At 35.7% G+C, this 25,563-nt stretch overlaps 1 protein-coding gene and 1 long non-coding RNA gene across 4 annotated transcripts in view; one reads left to right on the top strand and one right to left on the bottom strand.

The window, feature by feature from the left end:
* Positions 1 to 25,563, top strand: part of MACROD2 (mono-ADP ribosylhydrolase 2) — a 2,100,238-nt gene that overhangs the window by 261,229 nt on the left and 1,813,446 nt on the right. The gene's annotated exons all lie outside the window — the stretch shown is intronic.
* On the bottom strand, positions 11,103 to 24,474 carry LOC108580850. Its single transcript, XR_004178861.1, has 3 exons — positions 24,419 to 24,474; positions 20,208 to 20,321; positions 11,103 to 11,181 (listed from the first exon to the last, which is right to left on the bottom strand). It is a non-coding gene; the product is annotated as an uncharacterized LOC108580850 (long non-coding RNA).

Below are 25,563 nucleotides of genomic sequence, written 5' to 3'. Positions count from 1 at the left end.
ATAACTTCCTTTCAATCTGGATCAGAAGTTTCTTAGAATGGACAGCTTGCATTTTCTATTATACAGTCACACTTCTGAAATTTCTTTAATAAAAATTTGTACATTATATGTAGTAATATACAAATATATCTAATCCTAAGTGTATATCTGGGGCATTTAGACATCTAGGTTTCTAATGTTTTCTCTGTTTGATCCCATTTTTCAGCCAAGTTTTATTGTACATAATGGATGACCAGTTAGAAGACTCAAGATACTTTAATTTCACTGGTTTACTTGTCAACTCTGATCTCATTGCTTTCTAGTTTCATGTTATATCTCTTTTCTTTCTTAAAATGAATAAGCATGTAATCCACTTGTTTGGCAAAAGCCCAGGCATTTTTAAGTTTGTTGCTCGCAAAGTCATCCTTTGCAGTAATTCTGTGTTCCACTGTGATGGTGATAATTAAGATGTTCTACTTTCTATCCAGTGAATGTCTGATTATTTTGGGCCAAACTCTTAAGATGCTGCACTCTGAAAGAAGCCAGAAGAATAGTTATTGATGCAGACCATTAAAGCAGTTCAATAATATAACATTGAAGAGTTTTTCATTTCTACAAAGACTTCTCTCTTTTTCATATTTTTTATTGATATGTCATAATTGTATTCACAATGACTTCTTCTAAAACAATAAGTGTGGATTAGGTAGATTTAGGGAAACAATGTGTTTTATGAATTAAGAGAGTAGACTTTGGCATCAAATTGGTATGGGTTTGAATCCACACCTTTTTTTAACCATTTATTTTGGCTATGTGATCCTGCCCCTGTTTAGAATCTAAACTTTAGTTCCTTTATCTATGAAATGGAATTAATAATACCTATACCACTGGGTTTCTATGAGATTCAAGTGATATTATGCATAGGAAGTACTCAATATAATAGTTCACATGTTGTAACTCCTGAATATATGGCTAAGACCAATAGTATTCAATTATTCAAATATATTTTCTGTTTAACTTTCTGTAATGTAGTTTCTGTATAACTTTCTGTAAAAAGTTATACTGTTTCCATCTGCAAATTTACTATGGTAATGCCAATGAAAGTGTTTGAGTCAGTACAGAAATGTAATGAGCTTGGCCTATAGCCAAGTATTTAAGAACTATTTTGGATTGTTTGTAGCTCTAGAGGCTCCAATAGTAAATCTTCTAATACAGTTTTTTTCTGATTAATATTTTTAAGTTTTAGATTCTTCCCTTAGGATAGTAAACCCTTAATAGAATGGGGTTGGGAACATAGAATGGTAATTCTGGAACTATAAACATATTGGCAGCTTAATTAGACATTAAAATGGACAAGTTACATTGAATTGAAATGGCCAGGAGACATAAGCTAGAAAGATTTCTTTGAACAAAATTTGTTAAGAGTTATCCATGTACACTTTTGTGGTAATATTCTTGATATGTGTAGAAATCAGGCAATTGTGCATTATTTTTTAAAAAGAGATGATAATTGTTTAACAGTGTTAAGGTTGTGTAACTTATCAAATGAGCCACTTGGTGCTGGACTTTTAGATTCTTAAGCTGGAGTTTGGTGCGAATAGATAGGTGAAAATATGGGAAACACTGGAGTTTTTTTAAAGGAAACAAGTCATTCCTTGAAAAATCTTTAGAAGTTATAAATTTTAAGAATAAGAATGTTTATAATAAGTTGGTATACAAACAACCTTTTATGGGCTAGAGACTGTAACTTCTTCCTAAACCCAATTCAAATTGATGCTTTTAAAATATAAAATGATATACAACAATCACAGCATCTGTTTTAAAATACAGTTTGGTTTTTTTAAAAAATCTGTACTGACCACAAACTCTGTGTGAGTCATTTATTTCTGAGAAGCTAAAATCATTTTCTTTTCTGACATGGACAGAATAACTGTCATAAAATATAATGGGCAAGTAAAAGGAGCTAATTTTCTGCTCACGTTTCATGCTGTAAATTTTCTATAATTAAGACTTAAATGCATAAATACTATATAGTGATAAATGCATTTACCTGGATCATAAAACAAATGCTTAGGATATGAAGCTGGCAGGCACCTTTCATCGGTTTGCATAAAGCAGAATGCCTTTCTGATAGGCATGCTTGAGTTTGGAATGAGATAATTCAGACCAAGGATTTTGGGAACAGTCTGCTGGGCTGTGACGAGTGGGCCATAGGAAAGTTCCAGAGTAGATTGTTGTAGGGAGACTGACCTTCAAGGAGTCTAGTGAAAGTCTACATAAGTGACCATTATTTATAGGAAAGCCAAGTGTTATGATGCAGACAATCATTTTGGCAAAGACACAGAAGATAGCATCACCAGAGCCTGGCTTCTGGCAGTGGTCAGAAATCCAGGTTGGCTTGGGAGGCTGAGATGGGCCCATCACGAGGTCAGGAGTTCGAGACCAACCTGGCCAACATAGTGAAACTCTGTCTCTACTACAAATCCAAAAATTAGCCGGGCATGGTGGTGCATGCCTGTAATCCCAGCTACTTGGGAACTGTGGTTCAGGTTAGGAAAGGTCCTCTCATCTTAGAGTAAGTCATCAAATATGCTTTGGGAATATAATATGTGCAAAACATTGAGCTAAGAGTAGTGAGGGTTACAAATATAAATATGATATTGTTCCTGCTCATTGAGGAATTTACATAGGGGAATGAAAATATGTACTCAGATGTTCTTGTCCTCTGAGTTGAAAATGCCAATGAAAAACACAAAGATAAATAGGAAAGCAAATGGAGAAAGGAGGAAGATTAAAGACAGTACTGGCTACATGTAAATATTGGAGAAGGAGTCAAAGGTATTATTACAAACTTGTTCAACTTGTTGTATCTGTAAAAGTTATAATTGTACATTAAAACCCTCTGAAGAGATGTTGCAAAAATAATTCAGTAGAATAGGATTACTTGGTGTTTACAATGTGATATTGAAAGGTTTTTTTCCTAATGTATATAACTCTTGATAAAAGTACAAGCATAAAATATTTTCTGCAGTAACTGTTAGTTGCTAACTCTTACATATCACCAAGTACAGAGTTTCAGGGTTTTCAATGGTTAGCTCTCAATTTGGCCATGATTTGCCTTTTTATTTTGCATCTCCTCCAAATTCATTCTTGTAAAGTATAGGTAATGGGAACAAGTCCCATTGTAAGCTTGTCTAATGAATTGTTTCCATAGTCTATTACAGTGAATACCACAGACTTGGTAAAAGGAAGTTAGGCACTGTGATGGAATTATAAATCTTTTTCCTGAGCTAGATAAGAAAGCAGATATCCTTGATTGGATAGGGGAGCTGAGGGTTCTTAAAAACAAGAATAAACCTGATTCTTTATAGTATCTTTCACATGTATACCTTTGTTGTACTGCTAATGTAAGTCATTCAAAATTTAAAAAAAAAAATTTTTTTAAAGTACTCTTTAGCTTTGCTTGTTTTTTTCAGGACTTGCCTTCACAAATGTTATGTTAAAATGAAACTTTTAATGTATTCATTTCATCTAGCAACATAATCTATTGACTGCATCCCAAGTTTAATTTCTTTTCATTTATAATGAAGGAACAGTTGGTAATAATAAATCCTTTTACAAATTCTCATAATTTAAGAGTAGAATTTTTGAGTTGTGGAGTTTCTTTGAAAGAGCAGTGCATTACATTTTCGTAATGTGGGTCAATTAAACTTTGAATTACATGACTTATTAAATGAAATTTGAAGAATTAACACCATGATGTAGTTTTGTATGCATTTTGCATCGTGTGTGTGTATACATGTATTAGTATATAGCCTTTCCATGAAGACAAACACAAATTGTGGTGTGTATTCAGTGTGCACTTCAGTGAGCCCAACTTCCCCTTACACCTGGATGAATTTCATTTATGTCTCATGACTTTTCAGGTCACTTTTAGGTATAGAAAACCCTATTGTTTTAAAGTACAAACAGTTTCAGTTCACCACTTAATATGTCTGGCAATTCAGTGTAATAGTCAAAACTACAACCTTAATTTAAAGTTGAGGCTTCTTCTGTTATTGCAGGCCAGTTGTCTCAATATGAGAAAGAAGGGTAAGGCCAGCTGTCTCTCTTTCCCATCCTGTGCTTTTACCCCTTCTCACCAGTGTTCCAGGTACAGTTACTGACCCAAACGGGGTTGCAGTGGTGAAGAAGAGGTAAAAGAACAAGAAAATTTTTACCTGACTGCTATTGTTTTAAACTGGACTCATGTTTAAAGCTGATTCACTATCTTGTGGGCACTTTCTCCTCCATCTTTTGACTCACTCACCTTCTGTTTCTTTAACAAAGAGATACATATCTTGATTCTAAGTAGCTACTTATTCCTTCTTCAGTCTATATGCATCTGGTGACACGGTTTCTTCTGAGGTCTTGTTTCCTCTTCAGGTGGCTCTTCTGGACCAGACTTAAGATGACCCCACCAGCACTCTCTCAAACATGACCCACATATGGGTCATGACAAATATACATTCTTTGACCAAAGAAATTCTAGGAGTATAGACTGATTCTATCACAGCTCTCTCCATCAGAACAACTGAATAGCCACCCTCTCATTTTTTAGATTTTCTAGGCAAAACTCAGATGCCATTGTACTATATCACTTTGAAACCTTGAGGGCCATATATTTAACTGAAAGGTAAGGATCAGGCACCTACATACCGCTCCCTTTTATTGTGATTTGGAGGTTCATCATGGACAGAAGCTCTGCAAAAATCCGCTCTCAATTTTTATTATGTTTATTATGCCAGTAATATCGATCTGATGTAGGGTTTAAGAATTACATGGTTTTTAGATACTTCTTTTGAAAATTGCAATCTTGGTCCAGCACCTGACTTTGGAATGCCATATTTAACACAGCTTGTATCTCAATCAAAATTTACATTTTAACAGTATTAAAATTGATAAAATGAGAATTTACGATTTAGCTTAAGAGATTGTAATGTTTTTTTCTTTAATAAATGCCATGTTGCCAATTTTATATTATTATGCATATCTTGATACTCAGAATATGTAAAAAAAAAAAAAAAGTGATATAGGAAAATGCCTTTCAGAAGTTCATGATTTGCTGGAAAAATGTGTAAATAAACTTACCTTTTTTCAATATTTGTAAACTGTTTTTATATATACTTTTGTAGATGTTTTAAATTTTTTTTTTTTGCATTTTCAAAGAGCATTGTAAGATTGGTTAACCAAAGTGATTTCTGTTATACTTACTTCTCTTCATGACACACACTAAGTTTATTTTATTTTTTGGATTTGATGTATTTTTTAAAAATACATTAAAAATACCTCAAAATTACTTAGTAGTAGGCGGATTATAAATAATAATAGAATAACTCAAGGGTTTCTGTTATTTCTGGAGAAGCATCTATTTGTAAAGGAAGATAACATTGTTATTTTTCAGCATTTTGATTCTGGTTTTGAGAAACTTAAGAGTAAATATCAAATAATAGTGACATGGATAAAATATCAGGAATAAGTAAGAATCACAGATAAGGATTTGTGAGTCATCTCAACAGAAGTTAGAAGAATGGATGATCTCAGAGAATGATCTATGGAGGAGAAGCCCCCTCTGGTTAGAGTATTGGTGGTCCTCATTACAGGGAAAGAAGCGTTATTGAGAGACTAAGGCAGAAAAAGACATATCCAAAAGGCTAAGAAAAGAGCCAGGATGGTAGGATGCCATGGAAGCCAAGCAAACAAAGAAAGTTTCACGAAGAAATGAGAAACAGCAGCAGGAGAGTAAAGGAGAATGAAAAACAGTCTCTGGATTTGGCATGAAAGAGTTAGGAAAAACGCCAGACTTCTGGGCATCAAAGAGATAGAGATAGGATGTTTAAATCACTTATTTGAGAAAAAATGGGCACGATAAATGATACAGGAATAAAATAATAGCTAGAAAGGGAATAGAGGCAAAATGTTAATTTGTTTTAAAAATGAGAGACATGTGAACATTTGAGGGAGTTAATGGCATATGAGAATTTAAAGTGAAATGAAACAAAACCATAACCTAATTGAGATGGGGGAGATAAGAGTGGGAGGAAAAAGATCCTGGAGCAAGAACACACAGGATTTAGAACCACATGAAGAAATCAGCTTTAGGAAGGATGTGAGCCACTTCTTTGGGGAGTGTAGCTCTTTGGGGAGTCCCTTTTTGGAAGGGAGTGTGAGATAAAATGACACAACCAAATGCTTGAGTCTTTTGGAGCTACTGAATGAGAATGTCTTTGGATGGGTAGTTGAAAGGGAGCAATAATTTATATTATTAAACTCTGCAGAATATGCGAGTGTCATTATGGCACTGGATCATGGAGTGGCATTTGAAACCCATTGTTTTAAATTCTTCTAGGTAAATATGTATTTCCATTTCATATTTATTCTGATTTAGAAATATTAGAGGCAGAAATTAAGATAAACTGGGTTTTTAAAAGTTCTATTTTTTAGGGACTTAATCTATCATTATTATTATTATTATTATTGTTATTATTATTAATAAGACAGAGTCTCACTCTGTCACCCAGGCTGGTGAGATCTCAGCTCACTGAAACCTCCGCTTCCTGGGTTCAAGCGATTCTTGTGCCTCAGCACCCCAAGTAGCTGGGACTACAGGCATGCACCACCACACCCAGCTAATTTTTGTATTTTTAGTAGGGATGGGGGTTCGCCATGATGGCCAGGCTGGTCTCAAACTCCTGGCCTCAAGTGATCCACCCGCCTCAGCCTTTCAAAGTGCTGGGATTATAGGTGTGAGCCACCACGCCCAGCCAGAGACTTAATCTTTATTGTAATCAATAGAATATACTGTGGTAGAATATAATTATTTTACAAAATTAAAATATGTATTTAAAAGTAGAACTCATGGACTTTTAAGTGATAAAAGCCAATCTTTTTCCTGCAAATGATTCCTACTACAGTATAAGAGATGCTTCAGATGTTTTAGGTAGTTAGCAAGTTATTAAAGCCTGTATTTTCTTTTCAGCATTAGGTGTTTTTTATGTCCTAAATCTTTAGAAATTTGACTTACTTCTGCTAAGTATAATTTAGTGACTAAAAAAGTGTATCCCAATGTATTGTTCATAGAGACACATTTTTGAGACAAAGAAATCCATGATTAAAGATCTCATGATATGCCAAAAAGAAAGTAGGAAGATTCTTCAGTATAGGTGTTATAACAATTGTTTTATAATTTAAAAAGAATAAAGTATCTATATCTGCATGTCTTCTTGTACACTTAAAACTTCCATTCCCCACAAAAAATCCAGAATATGCTATAGGAAAGTAAAAGTAAAATCAATCCACAACCCAAATTAGAAGAATGTACAACTATTAAATATCTAATGAGTAACAAATTAGAGAAACAACAATAACAAAAACCCAAAGAGACCAATAGCAGGCTCTGAAATTGAGGCAATAATTAATAGCCTACCAACCAAAAAAAGTCCAGGACCAGACGGATTCACAGCCAAATTCTACCAGAGGTACAAGGAGGAGCTGGTACCACTCCTTCTGATACTATTCCAATCAGTAGAAAAAGAGGGAATCCTCCCTAACTCATTTTATGAGGCCAACATCATCCTGATACCAAAGCCTGGCAGAAACACAACAAAAAAAGAGAATTTTAGACCAATATCCCTGCTGAACATCGATGCAAAAATCCTCAACAAAATACTGGCAAACCGGATTCAGCAACACATCAAAAAGCTTATCCACCATGATCAAGTGGGCTTCATCCCTGGGATGCAAGGCTGGTTCAACATACACAAATCAATAAACGTAATCCAGCATATAAACAGAACCAAAGACAAAAACCACATGATTCTCTCAATAGATGCAGAAAAGGCCTTTGACAAAATTCAACAGCCCTTCATGCTAAAAACTCTCAATAAATTTGGTATTGATGGAATGTATCTCAAAATAATAAGAACTATTTATGACAAACCCACAGCCAATATCATACTGAATGGGCAAAAACTGGAAGCATTCCCTTTGAAAACTGGCACAAGACAGGGATGCCCTCTCTCACCACTCCTATTCAACATAGTCTTGGAAGTTCTGGCTAGGGCAATCAGGCAGGAGAAAGAAATAAAGCGTATTCAGTTAGGAAAAGAAGAAGTCAAATTGTCCCCGTTTGCCAATGACATGATTGTCTATTTAGAAAACCCCATTGTCTGAGCCCAAAATCTCCTTAAGCTGATAAAGAACTTCAGCAAAGTCTCAGGATACAAAATCAATGTGCAACAATCACAAGCATTCTTATACACCAGTAACAGAGAGCCAAATCATGAATGAACTCCCATTCACAATAGCTTCCAAGAGAATAAAATACCTAGGAATCCAACTTTTAAGGGATGTAAAGGACCTCTTCAAGGAGAACTACAAACCACTGCTCAGTGAAATAAAAGAGGACACAAACAAATGGAAGAACATTCCATGCTCATGGATAGGAAGAATCAATATCGTGAAAATGGCCATACTGCCCAAGGTAATTTATAGATTCAATGCCATCTGTATTAAGCTACCGATGACTTTCTTCACAGAATTGGAAAAAACTGCTTTAAAGTTCATATGGAACAAAAAAATATCCTGCATTGCCAAGACAATCCTAAGCCAAAAGAACAAAGCTGGAGGCATCACACTACCTGACTTCAAACTATACTACAAGGCTACAGTAACCAAAACAGCATGGTACTGGTACCAAAACAGAGATACAGACCAATGGAACTGAACAGAGGCCTCAGAAATAATACCACACATCTACAGCCATCTCTGATCTTTGACAAACTTGAAAAAAACAAGAAATGGGGAAAGGATTCCCTATTTAATAAATGGTGCTGGGAAAATTGGCTAGCCATAAGTAGAAAGCTGAAACTGGATCCTTTCCTTACTCCTTATATGAAAATTATTTCAAGATGGATTAGAGACTTAAATGTTAGACCTAATACCATAAAAACCCTAGAAGAAAACCTAGGTAATATCATTCAGGACATAGGCATGGGCAAGGACTTCATGTCTAAAACACCAAAAGCAATGACAACAAAAGCCAAAATTGACAAATGGGATCTAATTAAACTAAAGAGCTTCTGCGCAGCAAAAGAAACTACCATCAGAGTGAACAGGCAACCTACAGAATGGGAGAAAATTTTTGCAATCTACTCATCTGACAAAGGGCTAATATCCAGGACCTACAAAGAACTCAAACAAATTTACAAGAAAAAGACAAACAACCCCATCAAAAAGTGGGCAAAGGATATGAACACACACTTCTCAAAAGAAGACATTCATATAGCCAACAGACGCATGAAAAAATGCTCATCATCACTCGCCATCAGAGAAATGCAAATCAAAACCACAATAAGATACCATCTCACACCAGTTAGAATGGCAATCATTAAAAAATCAGGAAACAACAGGTGCTGGAGAGGATGTGGAGAAATAGGAACACTTTTACACTGTTGGTGGGACTGTAAACTAGTTCAACCATTGTAGAAAACAGTGTGGCGATTCCTCAAGGATCTAGAACTAGAAATACCTTTTGACCCAGCCATCCCATTACTGGGTTTATACCCAAAGGATTATAAATCATGCTGCTATAAAGACATGCACAGGCATGTTTATTGAAGCACTATTCACAATAGCAAGACTTGGAATCAACCCAAATGCCCATCAATGACATACTGGATTAAGAAAATATGGCACATACACACCCTGGAGTACTATGCAGCCATAAAAAAAGGATGAGTTCGTGTCCTTTGTAGGGACATGGATGTAGCTGGAAACCATCCTTCTCAGCAAACTATCTCAAGAACAGAAAACCAAACACCACATGTTCTCACTCACAGGTGGGAATTGAACAATGAGATCACTTGGACATAGGAAGGGGAACATCACACACCGGGTCCTATTGTGGGGAGGGGGGAGGGGGGAGGGATAGCATTAGGAGATATACCTAATGTAAATGACGAGTTAATGGGTGCAGCACACCAACATGGCGCATGTATACATATATAACAAACCTGCACGTTGTGCACATGTACCCTAGAACTTAAAGTATATATATATAAAAAAAAAAACCCAAAGAAAAGATCATTACATTTGATTGCATAAAAATTCAAACCTATATTTTAAAATACCACAAAAGACATAGAGATTGGGAAAAATATTTCTAAGAAATATGAAAGACAATTGGTTAGTATTTTTCTTATGTTCAGAACTCTGAGATATTGTTAATGAAACCATCAAGATATCATTAGATAAATGGCAAAAGATATGAACAGACAATTCATTCAAAAGTGGAAATTAATAGAAAAAACATGACTGTTTAATTCTTATGTTAATCAACAATAAGAAGTGCCATTTTACCCAAAGCAAATGACCAAATAAATACATTTAAAAATTATACTTACCAATGCTGGTGAGGTATCAGTAGGTATACTGTTTTCATACATTAATGATGACAGTGTGAATTGATGCAACATTTTTGGAAAGCTAGTTGACATTGCAGATTGAGAGTTATAAAAATATTTGCATTTATTGATCTAATTATTCTGTTTGTGGCATTTGATATACAGGAAATAAACTATAGGAAACAACTCTTAAGAATATCCAATTTTCAGAGACGCTTTATTTAAATTACAATGCCTGCATTTATTGGAATATAATGTGGTCTAAACTGATATAAACTAATATATATGATAATTGATCTTATTATATAAGGGTAAGTATCTGGCCATCTGTTGCTATGTAACAAACCACCCCAAAACTTCTTAAAATAAGAATAATTTAGTTAGCTCATGATTTTGTACTTTGGGCACAGCTTGTCGGGGAAAGTTCCATGCTGTTCCATATACTAGTACCTGGGCAGCCTTAACTTGGGGCAAAAGCATCCACTTATGAGGTTGCTCTCTTATGTGGCTGACTAGTTGGTACTGGCTATCAGCTGGGTGCTCAGCTATGGCTGAATGTTTGAGGCCTTTGTTCCCTTCTAGGTGGGTCTCTTCATGGCTGTTTGGGCTTCTTCATGGCATTGTGTCAGAATTCCAAGAGCAAGTGTCCCAAAGGAACCAGGTGTAAGGTGTATCACCTTTTTAGCGCTGGAAGTCATAGCATCACTCTCACCATAGTCATAAATTGGCCAAGATTCAAGGAACAGGAATATGGACTCCACCTCTGCAAGAGTCAAAGTCACACTGTAAGAAGGTTATATGGAATGAGAGATGTTATTGCAGCTATTAAAAAATACAATTTGTGACTTTAAGTGAAGAAAGGACACAAAATAATAGCATGGTAGCGATTATAGTCTGCATAATCTGTATCACCTGAGATAATTATAAAACCTATATATGCTTGGAGAAATAATATTTGAGAAGGGTATCCACAAAAATATCATGTTCTTTTGCTAAGATTTTAAAAATGATTTTTATTATATAATATACCACAAATTAAAAGTACACATTTAAATCTTTTTTTTTTTTTTTTTTTTGAATTGGAGTTTTGCTCTGTTGCCCAAGCTAGAGTGCAGTGACTCGATCTTGGCTCACTGCAACCTCCACCTCCTGGGTTCAAGCAATTCTCCTGTCTTAGCCTCCCCAGTAGCTGGGACTACAGGTGTGCCACCACGCCTGGCTAATTTTTGTATTTTTAGTAGAGATGGGGTTTCGCCATATTGGTCAGGCTGGTCTTGAACTCCTGACTTCTTGATCCACCCACCTTGGCCTCCCAAAGTGCTGGGATTACAGGCGTGAGCCCCCATACCCAGCCGTCATGTATTTAAAGAGAAAGCACAACTGTAAAAATAAAATGAATACCATCCAACTTTATTACAGAAAAAAAATAAACAACAATTGAAAGATAGTCGAGTTACCTTCCTCATGATTTTCCAAACTTTCCCTAATTTTTTTCCTTTTAGTTTTATACTGTAGTTTTAAAAAATTGGCCACAATTAAAAGCAAAATAAAATAATTCCAAAGGAAGCCAGCAAATTGGCATCAGGTACTTAAGAAAAAAATGAATGCTTCTGACATGATGACTTTCTGTTTACTGTTTCATGTTGTATCATTTATTCTTAGACATTTTTACTTCCAAAATATCCTGGACCTTAGACACATTCTTTTGTGTGTGTAAAGCGTTCTGACATATTTTGTTGCTAACATTTTTAAAAAATTTGCTATATTGTTTATTCAAGTTGAATTCCAGTTTTAGTATGTAGTTATTAATTAGTTAAAGTGTGACTTTTAATTTTCTTTGGAGAAGTCTTACAGTCTATCCCAGTCTCTTGTTCAGTTTTTTCTTTTGTGTTTTCCTCACCATTATTACTTGGGATAAAGTGTTTGTTAATTTCCTCTAACTGTATTTGAAGCTTGCTATTTTCTGCTTTAAATTTTCTTTACAACAGAGTTTCTCTAAAGGAGAAAAACATTCTAGTAGGCACTGCCTTTTCAGAACTAAAATGCCCCTGTATGTTTTTCTCTTCTCAATCTGCTTTAACTCTGTTGTCTCACAGATAATTGAGATTATATTTCAGAAGAATTGAGATGTTCTGAGAAAGCAATTTCATGCCAAGGAAATGTTCACTGATGCATACATGACAACTTTCCTTTAGGGGAAAAAATTTACACATTTAAATCTTTAAAGTACTCTATTGAGTACTTTAGGAAGTTCGGAAGCACTGGAAATTAGTTAACATTATGATGCAATCAATGGTAAGGGATTTTTACAATTGGTTTTTTATATAAATATATGTTTGGGACTGGGTGTGGTGGCTCACACCTGTAATCCCAGCACTTTGGGAGGTCGAGGTGGGTGGATCACAGGGTCAGGAGTTCAAGACCAGCCTGGCCAAGATGGTGAAACCCCATCTCTACTAAAAATACAAAAATTAGCTGGGCCTGGTGGCAGGTGCCTGTAATCTCAGCTACTCGGGAGGCTGAGGCAGGAGAATCGCTTGAACCTGGGTGGCAGAGGTTGCAGTGAACTGAGATTGTGCCACTGTACTCTAGCCTGGGTGACAGAGACTCCATCTCAAAAAAAAAAAAAAAAAATATATATATATATGTATATGTATATACGTATTTATATGTATATGTACATGTATATACATATATATGTATATATATGTTTGGGTTTTATAAATGTTAGGTAATAAACATCAATTTTCTGATTCCTCTGTTATATACTCTCCCAATTCCCTCCCACTTCATGCATAATTAATGGTCTAGCATTACTCTTCCTCTGGCTTATGACATATGTATTATATTCTACTTCTTTAATATATTAAATATATATATATACACACACACACACATATATCCTGTGAAGATGTTTAAATCCTCATTAAATCCTCATACTTTCTATTTGGAGTCAAATTTGGACTCAACATTTTCTATTTGGACTACAATCACAATTTGTTTTTACCCTGTATTTTTAAATAAACTATTTTTCCTCTGAAACAATTAATTTTGCTGTTTTGAAGAATCAAAATGAAGAACTGAGCTGCTGCTGCTGCTGCTGGTGCAGACGTGGGTGTGTCCTGGCAACCTTGCCTCTCTCTGCCAGTGCCCCTTCCCAGCCAACACAAGTGTACCCTGCAATGTGCTATGACTGATGGCATTCATGAATAAGCAGAGATCCCACTGCCACTGCCTCTATGAAGCCCTTTGCCTGACACCTCCTGTCCCACTGCCCCCCAGAGTTCTGTGGCCCGTGGACCAGGAAAGCCTCAGTCTCTACAGCCTTCAGGTTCCTAACCTTGAGGGACCAGAGAACAAAGCTGAGTGCCTGATACCAGCCCCCCCAATTTAAAGCATGCAGCCCAGGAGTGCTAAGCTGAACCTTGCTCCCCTAAAATCTAGAAATGAAATTAGTTGATTGAACCCACCTTAACTCCTCAAGGGCATCAAAGAAGATAAAACCAAAAACCCCATCCAAAGGACAGCAGCATCAAAAATTAAAGGAACATCAACCCACACAGATGAGAAAGACCAGCATAAGAACTGGCAACTCACAAAGCCAGTGTGTCTTCCTACCTCCAGATGACTACAGTAGTTTCCTGGAAATGGTTCTTAATCAGGCTGAAATGGCTGAAATGATAGACATAGAATTCAGAATGTGGATAAGAATGAAGATCATTGAGATTCGGAAGAAGGTTGAAACCCAATCCAAGGAATCTAGTGAATACAATAAAACGATACAGGAGCTGAAAGATGAAATGGCAATTTTAGGAAAGAACCAAACTGAGGATAATTGAGCTGAAAAACTCACTAGAAGAATTTCAGAATACAATTGCAAATATTAACCACAGAATCAATGAAGCCAAGGAAAGAATCTCAGAGCTTGAAAATCTGCTCTCTGAAATAACTCTGACTGACAGTATTTTGTCTGACTGACAAAAACAAATTTAAGAAAACAAAGAAGAATGAATAATACCTCTGAGAAATATTGGATTATGTAAAGTGACCAAATATATGACCCATTTGTGTCCCTGAAAGAGAGGAAGATCAAGCAACTTGGAAAACATATTTGAGGATATGGTCCATGAAAATTTCCCCAACCTTGCTAGAGAGGCCAACATTCAAATTCAGAAAATGCAGAGTACCATGGTGAAATACTACACAAGAAGACCATTCCCAACACACCTAATGATCAGATTTACCAAAGTCAAAATAAAAGAAAAAATGTTAAAGGCAGCTCAGGAGAAGGGACAGGTCATCTATAAAAGGAATCCCATTAGACTAAGAATAGACCTTTCAGTAGAAACCCTACAGCCAGAAGAGATTGGGGGCCTATATTTGACACTCTTTAGGAAAATAATTTCATATCTAGCCAAACGAAGCTTCGTAAGTGAAGGAGAAATAAGATCCTTTTTAGACAAGTAAATGCTAGGAGTATTTGTTACCACCAGATGCGCCTTACAGGTTCTGAAGAGAGCACTAAATATGGAAAGACTGTTACTGGCCATTACAAAAAAACACGGAAGTACATAGGCTAGTAAAACTGTAAAGCAGCCATACAAACAATCTGCATAACAACCAGGTAACAACATGATGACAGCATCAAATTCACACGTCAGTACTAACCATAAATGTAAATGGTCTAAATGGCTTAATTAAAAGGCACAGGGTGAGAAGTTGGATAAAAAGCAAGAGCCAGTGGTATGCTCTTGTCAAGAGACCCATCTCACATGCAGTGACACCTACAGGCTCAAAGCTAAGTGATGGAGAAAATTATACCAAGCAAGCAGAAAAAAGAAAATAAGCAAGGGTTACTATTCTAATTTCAGATAAAACGGCTTCAAACCAACAAAAATTTAAAAAGACAAAGATGGGTTTTACAAAATGGCAAGTGACTCAATTCAATAAGAACATATAACTGTCCTAAATATGTATGTGCCAACACAGAAGCACCAAGATTCATAAAGCAAGTTTTAGAGACCTACAAAGAGACTTAGATAACCACACAATAATAGTGGGAGATGTAAACACCCCCCTGAACAGTATTAAAAGACAGATCTTTTATTATTAAAGACAGATCTTTGAGGCAGAAAATGAACAAAGATATTCAGGACCAGGACTCAACACTTGACCATATGTGCCTAATAGACATCTACAGAATACTCCACTCCAAAACAGCAGAATACACATTCTTCTCATCTGCACATGACACATACTCTAAATTCGACCACACAATCAGACATAAAGCAACTCTCAGCAAATTTTTAAAAACCCTGAAATCATACCAGCTACACTGTTGGATCACAGCACAATAAAATTAGTTATCAACACTAAGAAAGTCACCCAAAGCCATATAATTACTTGGAAATTAAACAACCTGTTCATGAAAGATTTTGAGGTAAATAATAAAATTAAGGAAGAAATCAAGAAATTTTTTGAAACTAATGAGAACAAAGATACAACATGCAAGAATCTCTGGGACATAGCTAAAACAGTGTTAAGAGGGAAGTTTAGCACTAAACACCCACATCAAAAAGTTAGCTCTCAAATTAACAATCTAACATTATAACTAGAGGAACTGGAGAACCAAGAGCAAACCAACACCATAGCTAGCAGAAGATAAGAAATAACAGAAATCAGAGCTGAACTCATGGAAATTGAGATGCAAAAAACAAACAAACAAAAAGAAAACCATACAAAACATAAACTAATTGAAATAATAAGATATTTCACTTGCTAGACTAATACAGAAAAAAAGAGAAGCTCTAAATAAACACAATCAGAAGTTACAAAAAGGGCATTATCAGTGACCCCAAAGAAATGTAAAAATCCCTCAGAAACGTGTTACCAGTACATGTGTGGTTATAAGCTAGAAAACCTAGAAGAAAGGGATAAATTCCTGGAAACATACAACCCCCCAATATTGAACCAGGAAGAAATTGAATCTCTAAACAGACCAATAATGACTTCTAAAATTGAATCAGTAGTAAAGCCTACCAACCAGAAACATCCTGGGACCAGATGGATTCACAGCCAAATTCTTCCAAATGTATAAAGAAGAGCTGGTACAATTCCTACTGAAACTATTCCAAAAAACTGAGAAGGGAGGAACTCCTCTAATTCATTCTGTGAGGCCAGCATCATCCTGATACCAAAACCTAACAGAGACACAACCAAAAAAATAAAACTTTGGGCCAATATTCTTGATGAACATGGATGCAAAATTCCTCAGCAGAATACTAGCAAATTGAATCCAGCAGCACATCAAAAAGCTAATCCACCACGATCATGTAGGTTGTATCCCTGGGATGCAAAGTTGGTTCAACACATGCAAATCAATAAATGTTATTTATTACATACGAAGAACTCAGAAGAAAAAACCACATGATTATATTATTATCTTAATTAATTAATGTAGAAAAACTTTTTAATGAAATTCAACATCCATTCACGTTAGAAATACTCAACACACCAGGCATTGAAGGAACATAATTCAAAATAATAAGAACTATGTATGAAAAACCCACAACCAACATTTTACTAATGAACAAAAGCTGCAAGCATCCCCCTTGAAAACTGGAACAAGACAAGGATGCCCACTCTCACCACTCCTATTCAACATAGTATTGGAAGTCCTGGCCACAACAGTCAGGCAAGAGAAAGATATAAAAGGCATCCACACTGGAAGAGAGGAAGTCGAACTATTCCTTTTTGCAGACAATATGATTCTATTCCTGGAAAATCCCACAGTCTCTACCCACAAGCTCCTTGAACTGATAAATAACTTCAGCAATCAGGATACAAAATCAGTGTACAAAAATCAGCAACCTTCTGACTGGGTCCAGTGGCTCACGCCTGTAATCCCAGCACTTTGGGAGGCCGAGGCGAATGGATCATGAAGTCAGGAGTTCAAGACCAGCCTGGCCAATATGGTGAAACCCCATCTCTAATAAAAATAGAAAAATTAGCCAGGGGCGGTGGCATACACCTGTAGTCCCAGCTACTCGGGAGGCTGAGGCAGGAGAATCACTTAAACCTGGGAGACAGAGGTTGCAGTGAGCCAAGATTGCACCACTGCACTTCAGCCTGGGCGACAGAGCAAGACTCTGTCTCAAAAAAAAAAAAAAAGGTCAGCAGCCTTCCTATACACCAACAATATCCAAGTTGGGACTTCAATGAAGAATGCAATCTCATTCCCAATAGGCAAAAGAGACTAAAGTACCTAGGAATACAGCTAACTACGGAGGTTAAAGGTCTCTACAATGAGAATTACAAAACACTGCTGAAAGAAATCAGATATAACAGAAACAAATGGAAAAACATTTCATACTCATGGATAGGAAGAGTCAATATTGTTATAATGGCCGTACTGCCCAAAGCAATTTACAGATTCAATGCTGTTAATATCAAGTTACCAATGATATTCTTCAAAGAATTAGAGAAACTATTTTAAAATTCATATGGAACAACAACAAAAAGCTTCAATAACCAAGGCAATCCTAAGCAAAAAGAAATGCTGGAGACATTTTACTACCTAACTTTAAACTATACTACAAGGCTAGAGTAACCGAAACAGCATGATACTGTTACAGACAAACAGACCAATGGAACAGAATAGAGAGCCCTGAAATAATGCCATATACCTACAACCATCTGATCGTCAAAAATGTTGACAAAAACAAGCAATAGAGAAAGGACTTCTCATTCAATAAATGGCAGATATCACTAGACCCCTTCCTTACACCATATAGAAAAATCCACTCAAGATAGATTAAAATCTTAAATGTAAAACCTGAAACTATAAAAACCACAGAAGGTAATCTAGGAAATACCATTCTGGACACAGGCCTTAAAGATTTCATGACATAGATGCCAAAAGCAGTTGCAATAAAAGCAGAAATTGACAAATGGGACCTAATTAAACTAAAGAACTTCTGCAGAGCAAAAGAAACTATCAGCACAGTAAACAGACTACCTACAGAATGGGAGAAAATATTTGTAAGCTACACATCTGACAAGGCTCTTATATCCGGAATCTATAAAGAACTTAAACAAATTAACAAGCAAACAAACCCCAAACAACCTCATGAAAAAGTGGGCAAGGGACATGAACAAATACTTCTCTAAAGAAGACTTACATGTGGTTAAGATGAACATGAAAAAATGCTCAACATCACGAATCATTAGAGAAACAATAATCAACAACCACAATGAGATACCATCTTATACCAGTCAGAATGGCTATCATTAAAAAGTCAAAAAAATAACACATGCTGGCAAGGTTGTAGAGAAAAGGGAGTGCTTATATGCTACTGGTGGGAATGTAAATTAGTTCAGCCATTGTGAAAAGCAGTTGGGTGATTTCCAAAATAAGTTAAAACAGGACTATGATTCAACTCAGCAATTCCATTATTGGGTATATACTGAAAAGGAAAATAAATCATTATGCAGAAAAGAAAATGCACTTGTATGTTTATTTCAGTACTCTCCATAATTGCAAAGACATGGAATCAACATAAATACCCATCAGTGGTAGACTGGATAAAGAAAATATGGTACATATACACTATGGAATACTACACAACCCCCCAAAATGGATGAGATCATGTCCTTCGCAGCAATATGGATGGAGCTGGAGTTCAGTATCCTCAGCAAAGTAACATAGGAACAGAAGACCAAATACTGTATGTTCTCACTTAGAAGTGGGAGCTAAACACTGAGTAGACATGGACAGAAAGAAGAGAACAACAGATACCCAGGCCTACTTGAGGGCAGAAGGAGGGAGGACATGAGGATCAAAAGCTATTTATGAGGTACTATGCCTATTACCTGGGTGACTGAATAATCAGTACACTAAATGCTCATGACATGCAATTTACCTATATAATAAACCTGCACATGTATGCAGAACCTAAAATAAAAGTTTTGGCTGGGTGTGGTGGCTCATGCCAGTAATCTCAGCACTTTGGGAGGCTGAGGCCGGTGGATCAGAAGGTCAGGAATTCGAGATCAGCCTGACCAACATGGTGAAACCCCGTCTCTACTAAAAATATAAAAATTAGCTGGGTGTGGTGGCACGTGCCTGTAATCCCAGCTACTCAGGAGGCTGAGGCAGGAAAATCACTTGAATGTGGGAGGTGGAGGTTGCAGTGAGCCAAGATAGCGCCACTGCACTTCAGCCTGGGTGACAGAGTGAGACACTGTCTCCAAAAAAAAAAAAAAAAAAATTTTAAGAAATAAAAAATAACACGAAGAAGTATTTGCCAAGGCATATTTTTCTTTTGGAGCTTAGCATATTAATAGGTATGTGATGCATATTAACTAGCATAATCTGAGAAATTTGTAAAGGAAAATATCTTGCTAAGTTTTTATATCTCTGCCAAAAATAAATTTACAGTTGTCATAAAAACTGAAAATTTGTGTGGTTTATGTGTAGAAGGCTTACAAAATCAGTGTGATTTTCATTCAGATTGGTGTGTGATTTTTTTTTTTCAGTAGAAAATTTTGTTTATGCTAACAACATGAACCACTGCTGGGAATTCAATGGATTGTAAACATAGGCACATTACAGACATAGAAACACATACATTTTGAAGGATAAGTAGATATTTATCAAACTATATATGATACATATACATATAAGCATATATATGTGTGTGTGTATATATATACATGGAACATTGTAACCATGGCCACCACCTTTAGTAAAGGTACATGGTGATATGAATGCTTATAATAGGGAATTACCTAGTCAGGAAAGTTAGGAAAAGCTTTCCTGAACAACTGATGCTTGAACTCCAACCTGTGGGATGATGTGTTAGAACTGGCTGATGAGTGGGAATATCCTTACAAGGTGGGACCCTGTAGGAAGGAAAAGCAGATGAAAAAATTGTCTTCATACTTAGAATTTGATTTTAAATTTGACTGATGTTTGTGTTAGTATCATTGTCTAATACTATTCTTTTACATAAGCTTTAATGAAGACCACCCAATTGATTCCTTCAGAAAATGTATGTCAATTCATGCTAGGGACCTATAGTAGATGTCATAAACCTTACGATTAATTTAAACATTACAACTGTTTAAAATGACATCTTAGTAAACTCTGTCATTTGTATTGTATTAAAATGAGAAGACGCACAGTGTTAGTTAGAAGTCAGATTAAAGGTCATATAACTAAAATTGTATGCTGAATGTTGAGGAAAGAAAATTTGGATGTTCTCTATGTCTATTTGGGTTATTCAAATGACATGTAGTCCTGAATACATTTAAAAAATTAAATTAGACAATTTATCAGTTGTCTAATTTAAATGTTTGGATTCATCTTCCTATCTGATAACAATTTTTTGTTTTATATTCAGTACTTTGAAAAATCACAGACTTCATGTTAACACTTAAGCATTCTAAAAAGGCACAAAAGCACATGAATATAGAATTTAAATTTTGAGGATTGTTCATGTCATTTCCTGCACATACAGTATTTGAAAATGCATATCACCTTGCATTTAAGTAATATTAGATCAGAATGATCTTTCCATATAGAATATTCATATGCCAGTGGAAGTATACATATCTACTCTAGAGATAGTGAACATAGGTCAAATAGCAACTCTGGACCACATATATTCACAGCATAAAGAAATTCTCACATTGAGGACATTTTATTTATTTGCATTTTAATATTGTTCTATTGCATGACTGATAACATTTAGGTGTTAATTACCCAATTATTTTCCTTTAAAAATAATAAACATATGTAATTTCTGTGAAAAGGAAAAGCAGAAAACAGGCCTCTGTTTATTTTCATGTACTACCAACTTAAATTTTATGTAATTTAAAGTCCAAAGCCAAATTATACACCTTTTCTATTGCAAGCAAATAAAAGCAATGTAAAAATTACTTTAAATTCAAGAAACATGAACTTATACAGTTTTCATTATGATCACATCCCTAATGTTCAGAGCCTTTCAGAAAAAAGGATTCTCATCCATTATTCTAAATTATTTTATTAATTTGTTAAATTAAACAGATACTATCACGTAAAAGTAACCTCTTCCCAACTCTTTTTCACTAATTACTTTCACCAAGATCATAATACCTTCTTAAATTGAAGAAGCTATTCATGTCCCCAAATACGGTGCATTGGCCTTCACACATAGTTATTGTATGTTTTGGCTCATCATGGGCCCTCTTTGGAGATATGCTTGAGACTCCTCTTTAGCTCTAATGTCTACAGATTCAGCTTTTCAGTTCATTGTGTTAACTGAGTTTTACATACAGACTATAAACTGTCTGCTGAATCTATTGAAATAAAATTTGTTAGCTTTTATGCTGTTTTGCATAGGGTGAATACTAATCTTCATATTCTTATACATTTAGTTTGAAACAAAGTGAAATTAACTGGTAGTTTAATATTTCATTGCCTTATGCCTTTTTAGCTGACCATTTGGCTGTTTCTCTCCAGTCTTGCTTTTTCTTCTACAAGTTTACTACAAAGACTCTACAAATGGTTAATCTGATTGAAAACATCTGCCTAAAGTATGTCAGTAAAGCATTTTTCCTCTTTTTTGACTAGACACCATTATTACATATATATAATTATTCCATTATTTTATCTTCTTTATATCAGATTAAGATTCATGATACACATTCTTGTATTGCCTGTAAGGAAAACATAGCTCAGTTATTCACTTTGGCTAAGAGCCCCATGGGATTTCTGACATTGGGTAAATTATAGATATAGTAGACAAACTGTTAACTCAGGAGTAGTAAAGAACTTAACTCTTTAATGGGTAGCTTATCCCAATTCACTGCTTTCATGGGAAACCAAGGCTGTTTTGAACAACATGTGATAGAAGGTGCCTAAACATATTCTGTCATCTGGCACCTGACAATAAATTACATATCTCTTTTCCTTAGTGTACATGTTAGGAAAATTAGCAAGCATTTATAAGCTCATGGAAACTCTGAAATTCCATATAAGATGTCTTATCAAGTCTGTAGTGGTCAGTTCTATGACAGCATAAGCTAGACAGGGCCAGGGCAAAAAGTAAACCTACCTAGACATGTTGCTGGCTACACATCTTATTGAAGACCAAATTAGACAGTAAGGAGGTGGTGAGTCCTTACTGGAACATCTAAAGATAATTAAAGACATGTACTGAATATTGTTATGTCTAGGCTTCTTTCTAAGTGCATTTTAGGTGCCAGCTCATTTACTTTTCACAGTTCTTTGAAATACTGATATTGTCTCCATTTTGTAGCTGGGGAAACTGAGTCAGAGAGAAAGGTTAGGAAGCCTTGCTCAAGGTAACATAGAAGAATGACAGAGCTAGGATTTGAATGCAGATATTCTGGCCCATGGCACCTCTTAACCATTGTGCTGTGTTGCTTGTCAGGCTGTCAATGAGCTCAGATGCTGGAATGTTAGATCAAAATGAGAGGACTTGAAAGTGAACTTCAGAATTATCCAGTTATTTTCTGGGGTGATGTTAAAAAAAAAACCATATTCAGTAGTGAGCAGAAGAAGAGGTGTCATGAAGAATGTTGATTTAGTATGTCAATATGTAGATAGCCAACTCTAGAGGAAGGTGTGACATCGTGGTGTCCAGGCTGCACGTTATGAATAGATTTGGAACCTGGCATGAAGATCCATAGTGAGCCCATGGACAGATCTATACAGAACAAAGGCGCTAACCCAAGAACAAGTATGTCCTTTTTCTGGCCACCTTTTAAAAAACTTCTTGGTATGGGCTTATAATGTGGGCAGAAGTGTTCTGTTCTCCAAAGCAGGTACAAATGATGGCATCTGAGTGCTGGAGCCTCCAGGGCCATCACATTTTTAACAGAGAAATTACTCTATGGCCTGAATAAATGGAATCTTGTCCATGCTCTGATATTACTTGGCTCTTTGTGGGTCCTCAGTAAATATGAAATAACCCTGACCTTTTAGGAAAAAATTAACCTGGTTACTAGCCATAAGTGCTAATGTAATATTCTTGTAGCAAATAAAGCACTAAGCACACAGTTGTTGTTTGGTAAACATTTTGTTTTTTGAGCCTGATTTTCCTGCTTTCAGCCATAGAAAAATTTAAGCTTCATATATTCTTCTTTCATGGATAAATTGTACCTGCTTTTTGAGGGTCAGTAGACTGAACCTAGGACTATTTTGGAAGCTAACAATTTCATATGCTTTTGCTAGGCATTATAACATTTAATCCTCACATCAACCTTGGAAATTAAAGTATATTCATCCCAATTCTTCAGTGGAGAAACTTGAAGCTCAGGGAGGATGAGCAACTTGTACAGAGTTGCATAGTTAGTAAGCATTAAATCCAGGATAGAACCCAGGTCGGACGAACTCCCAACCTATTGCTTATGTTATTTCATCCACAAGTATTGTGAAATATACAACTGTAACATTTCAAAGAGCAGAATTAAAGAATCTGCCAGCTTCCTTTTGAATAGCAGAGGGGTATTCCAAGGTCATTAGAGAACTGGCCTGGAGCACTTAACAGTATAACTCTTACCAACACTAAAGGAGAGAGTGGGATCATTGTCCTGTTCCCACTGCTATCACCTCTACCCCTAAAGCATGCAGACATACTTTATCCAGAGAGTTGAAAATTCACAGACACCATTCCATTCCTCTCATTCCTTCTAAGCTGCTGTAGCTTGGATCCAAGCAAGCTTCCCATGTTTCCCTTAATTCCAAGGGCTATTATCTCGGGTTCTGCACATCTTACAAAGTAGTCGTAGTATTGCAAGTATGGTTTTATCTCAGGCTAATGTATCCATTTAAAGGTCTGGACAGTCATGTTGTTGTAGTTTATGAATGCGAAATTCTTCCTTAAACATAAATTCTAGCTTGAAATTATTCCTAACCACCATCTACTCCAAGGCCACATGAAATTAATCTTTTACATATGATTTTCTGGAAAGTAAGTTTTTGCTTCTACCTGAGGGAGTACATCTTTATCTGTTTAGGGCTCATTAATGTTTCCTCTAAGATCCCACAACAGCCATTTGTAACACTTCATGGTGCTTCTCATGCAGGCAGGCATGCATTCGCTCTAAGGATAATCAGGATATCATCCTCATCTTCATTGTAGTGACTTCTGTCCCTTTCTGTAGTACTTTGATATACTACTGGAGTATTAGATCAGGATAATACGGGATGAAATCTTCCCTGAATAAATCATGCTTGACTCTCTGCCTAGGAAATTCCACCCTCTATTTAATGATGGAGAAAAATCCAGTCATCTCTGAGTCTAGCTCAAGTATCTCCATTCTGTGAAGCTTTTCTTAATTCCTCATTTAAGTTAGTCTGTTTTTCTTCTTCTTTGTATAGACTACACCATGCCGCCTCCTAGTTCTGCTTCTGATTCCTTTTCTAGGTAGTCTCAACCTTTCAGAATGATAGATATTAAGGATACAAGGGTGAAACAGGTAGAAGAAGATGTGATTTTCTAATTTCCTTTATTTACTCTGGTTCTTACCAAACAACAGGTTTATCGGAATCAGAATCTTGGTAGCATTCAGATCCAGTTTAACCCTTTTTAAAATATAACAGACTTCTTTATCCTGTTGTAAAAACCCCTCCCAAACTCTTATTCATCCTTCCCTCAAGGTGAAGCTCCATTTGCTGCTACAAAGTACTTGATTCATATCTGTTATTTCATATTATAATATAATTATCAAATGTTAGGGGCCTCATTTCCATGGCAACCAGGGTGAAATTTTGTCTTTACGACAGTCTTAACCCTACTTGATTAAATTGTGGAATATCTTTTTGTCTCCTCTCATTTTTGTGATTGAAAGCATACAAAATGTCCTACAGTTCACCTGTCTGCTGCTCCCAGTTTTTTCTGTCTAACCATAAATGAATCTGTTCATTCATAACTAAAATCAGTAACTTTGGCCTCTAGGTTATTTTGATAGTTTTAGAAATAAATGTATATAAATATATAAATAAATTATCAACAATAGAGAAACAAATATACAGGATTGAAGTAATATATACAAGGTGCGACATCACATACAGACGGATCCAAAACTTGGACCTGATCTTCAGGATTTCCAGTGAGAGGCTCCTTCCACTAAT

This window comes from Papio anubis, chromosome 16 (assembly GCF_008728515.1).
Source record: "Papio anubis isolate 15944 chromosome 16, Panubis1.0, whole genome shotgun sequence".
Lineage (NCBI taxonomy): Eukaryota > Metazoa > Chordata > Mammalia > Primates > Cercopithecidae > Papio > Papio anubis.
The sequence above is the reverse complement of the archived record's forward strand: the minus strand, read 5'-3'. Positions and strand labels throughout refer to the sequence as shown.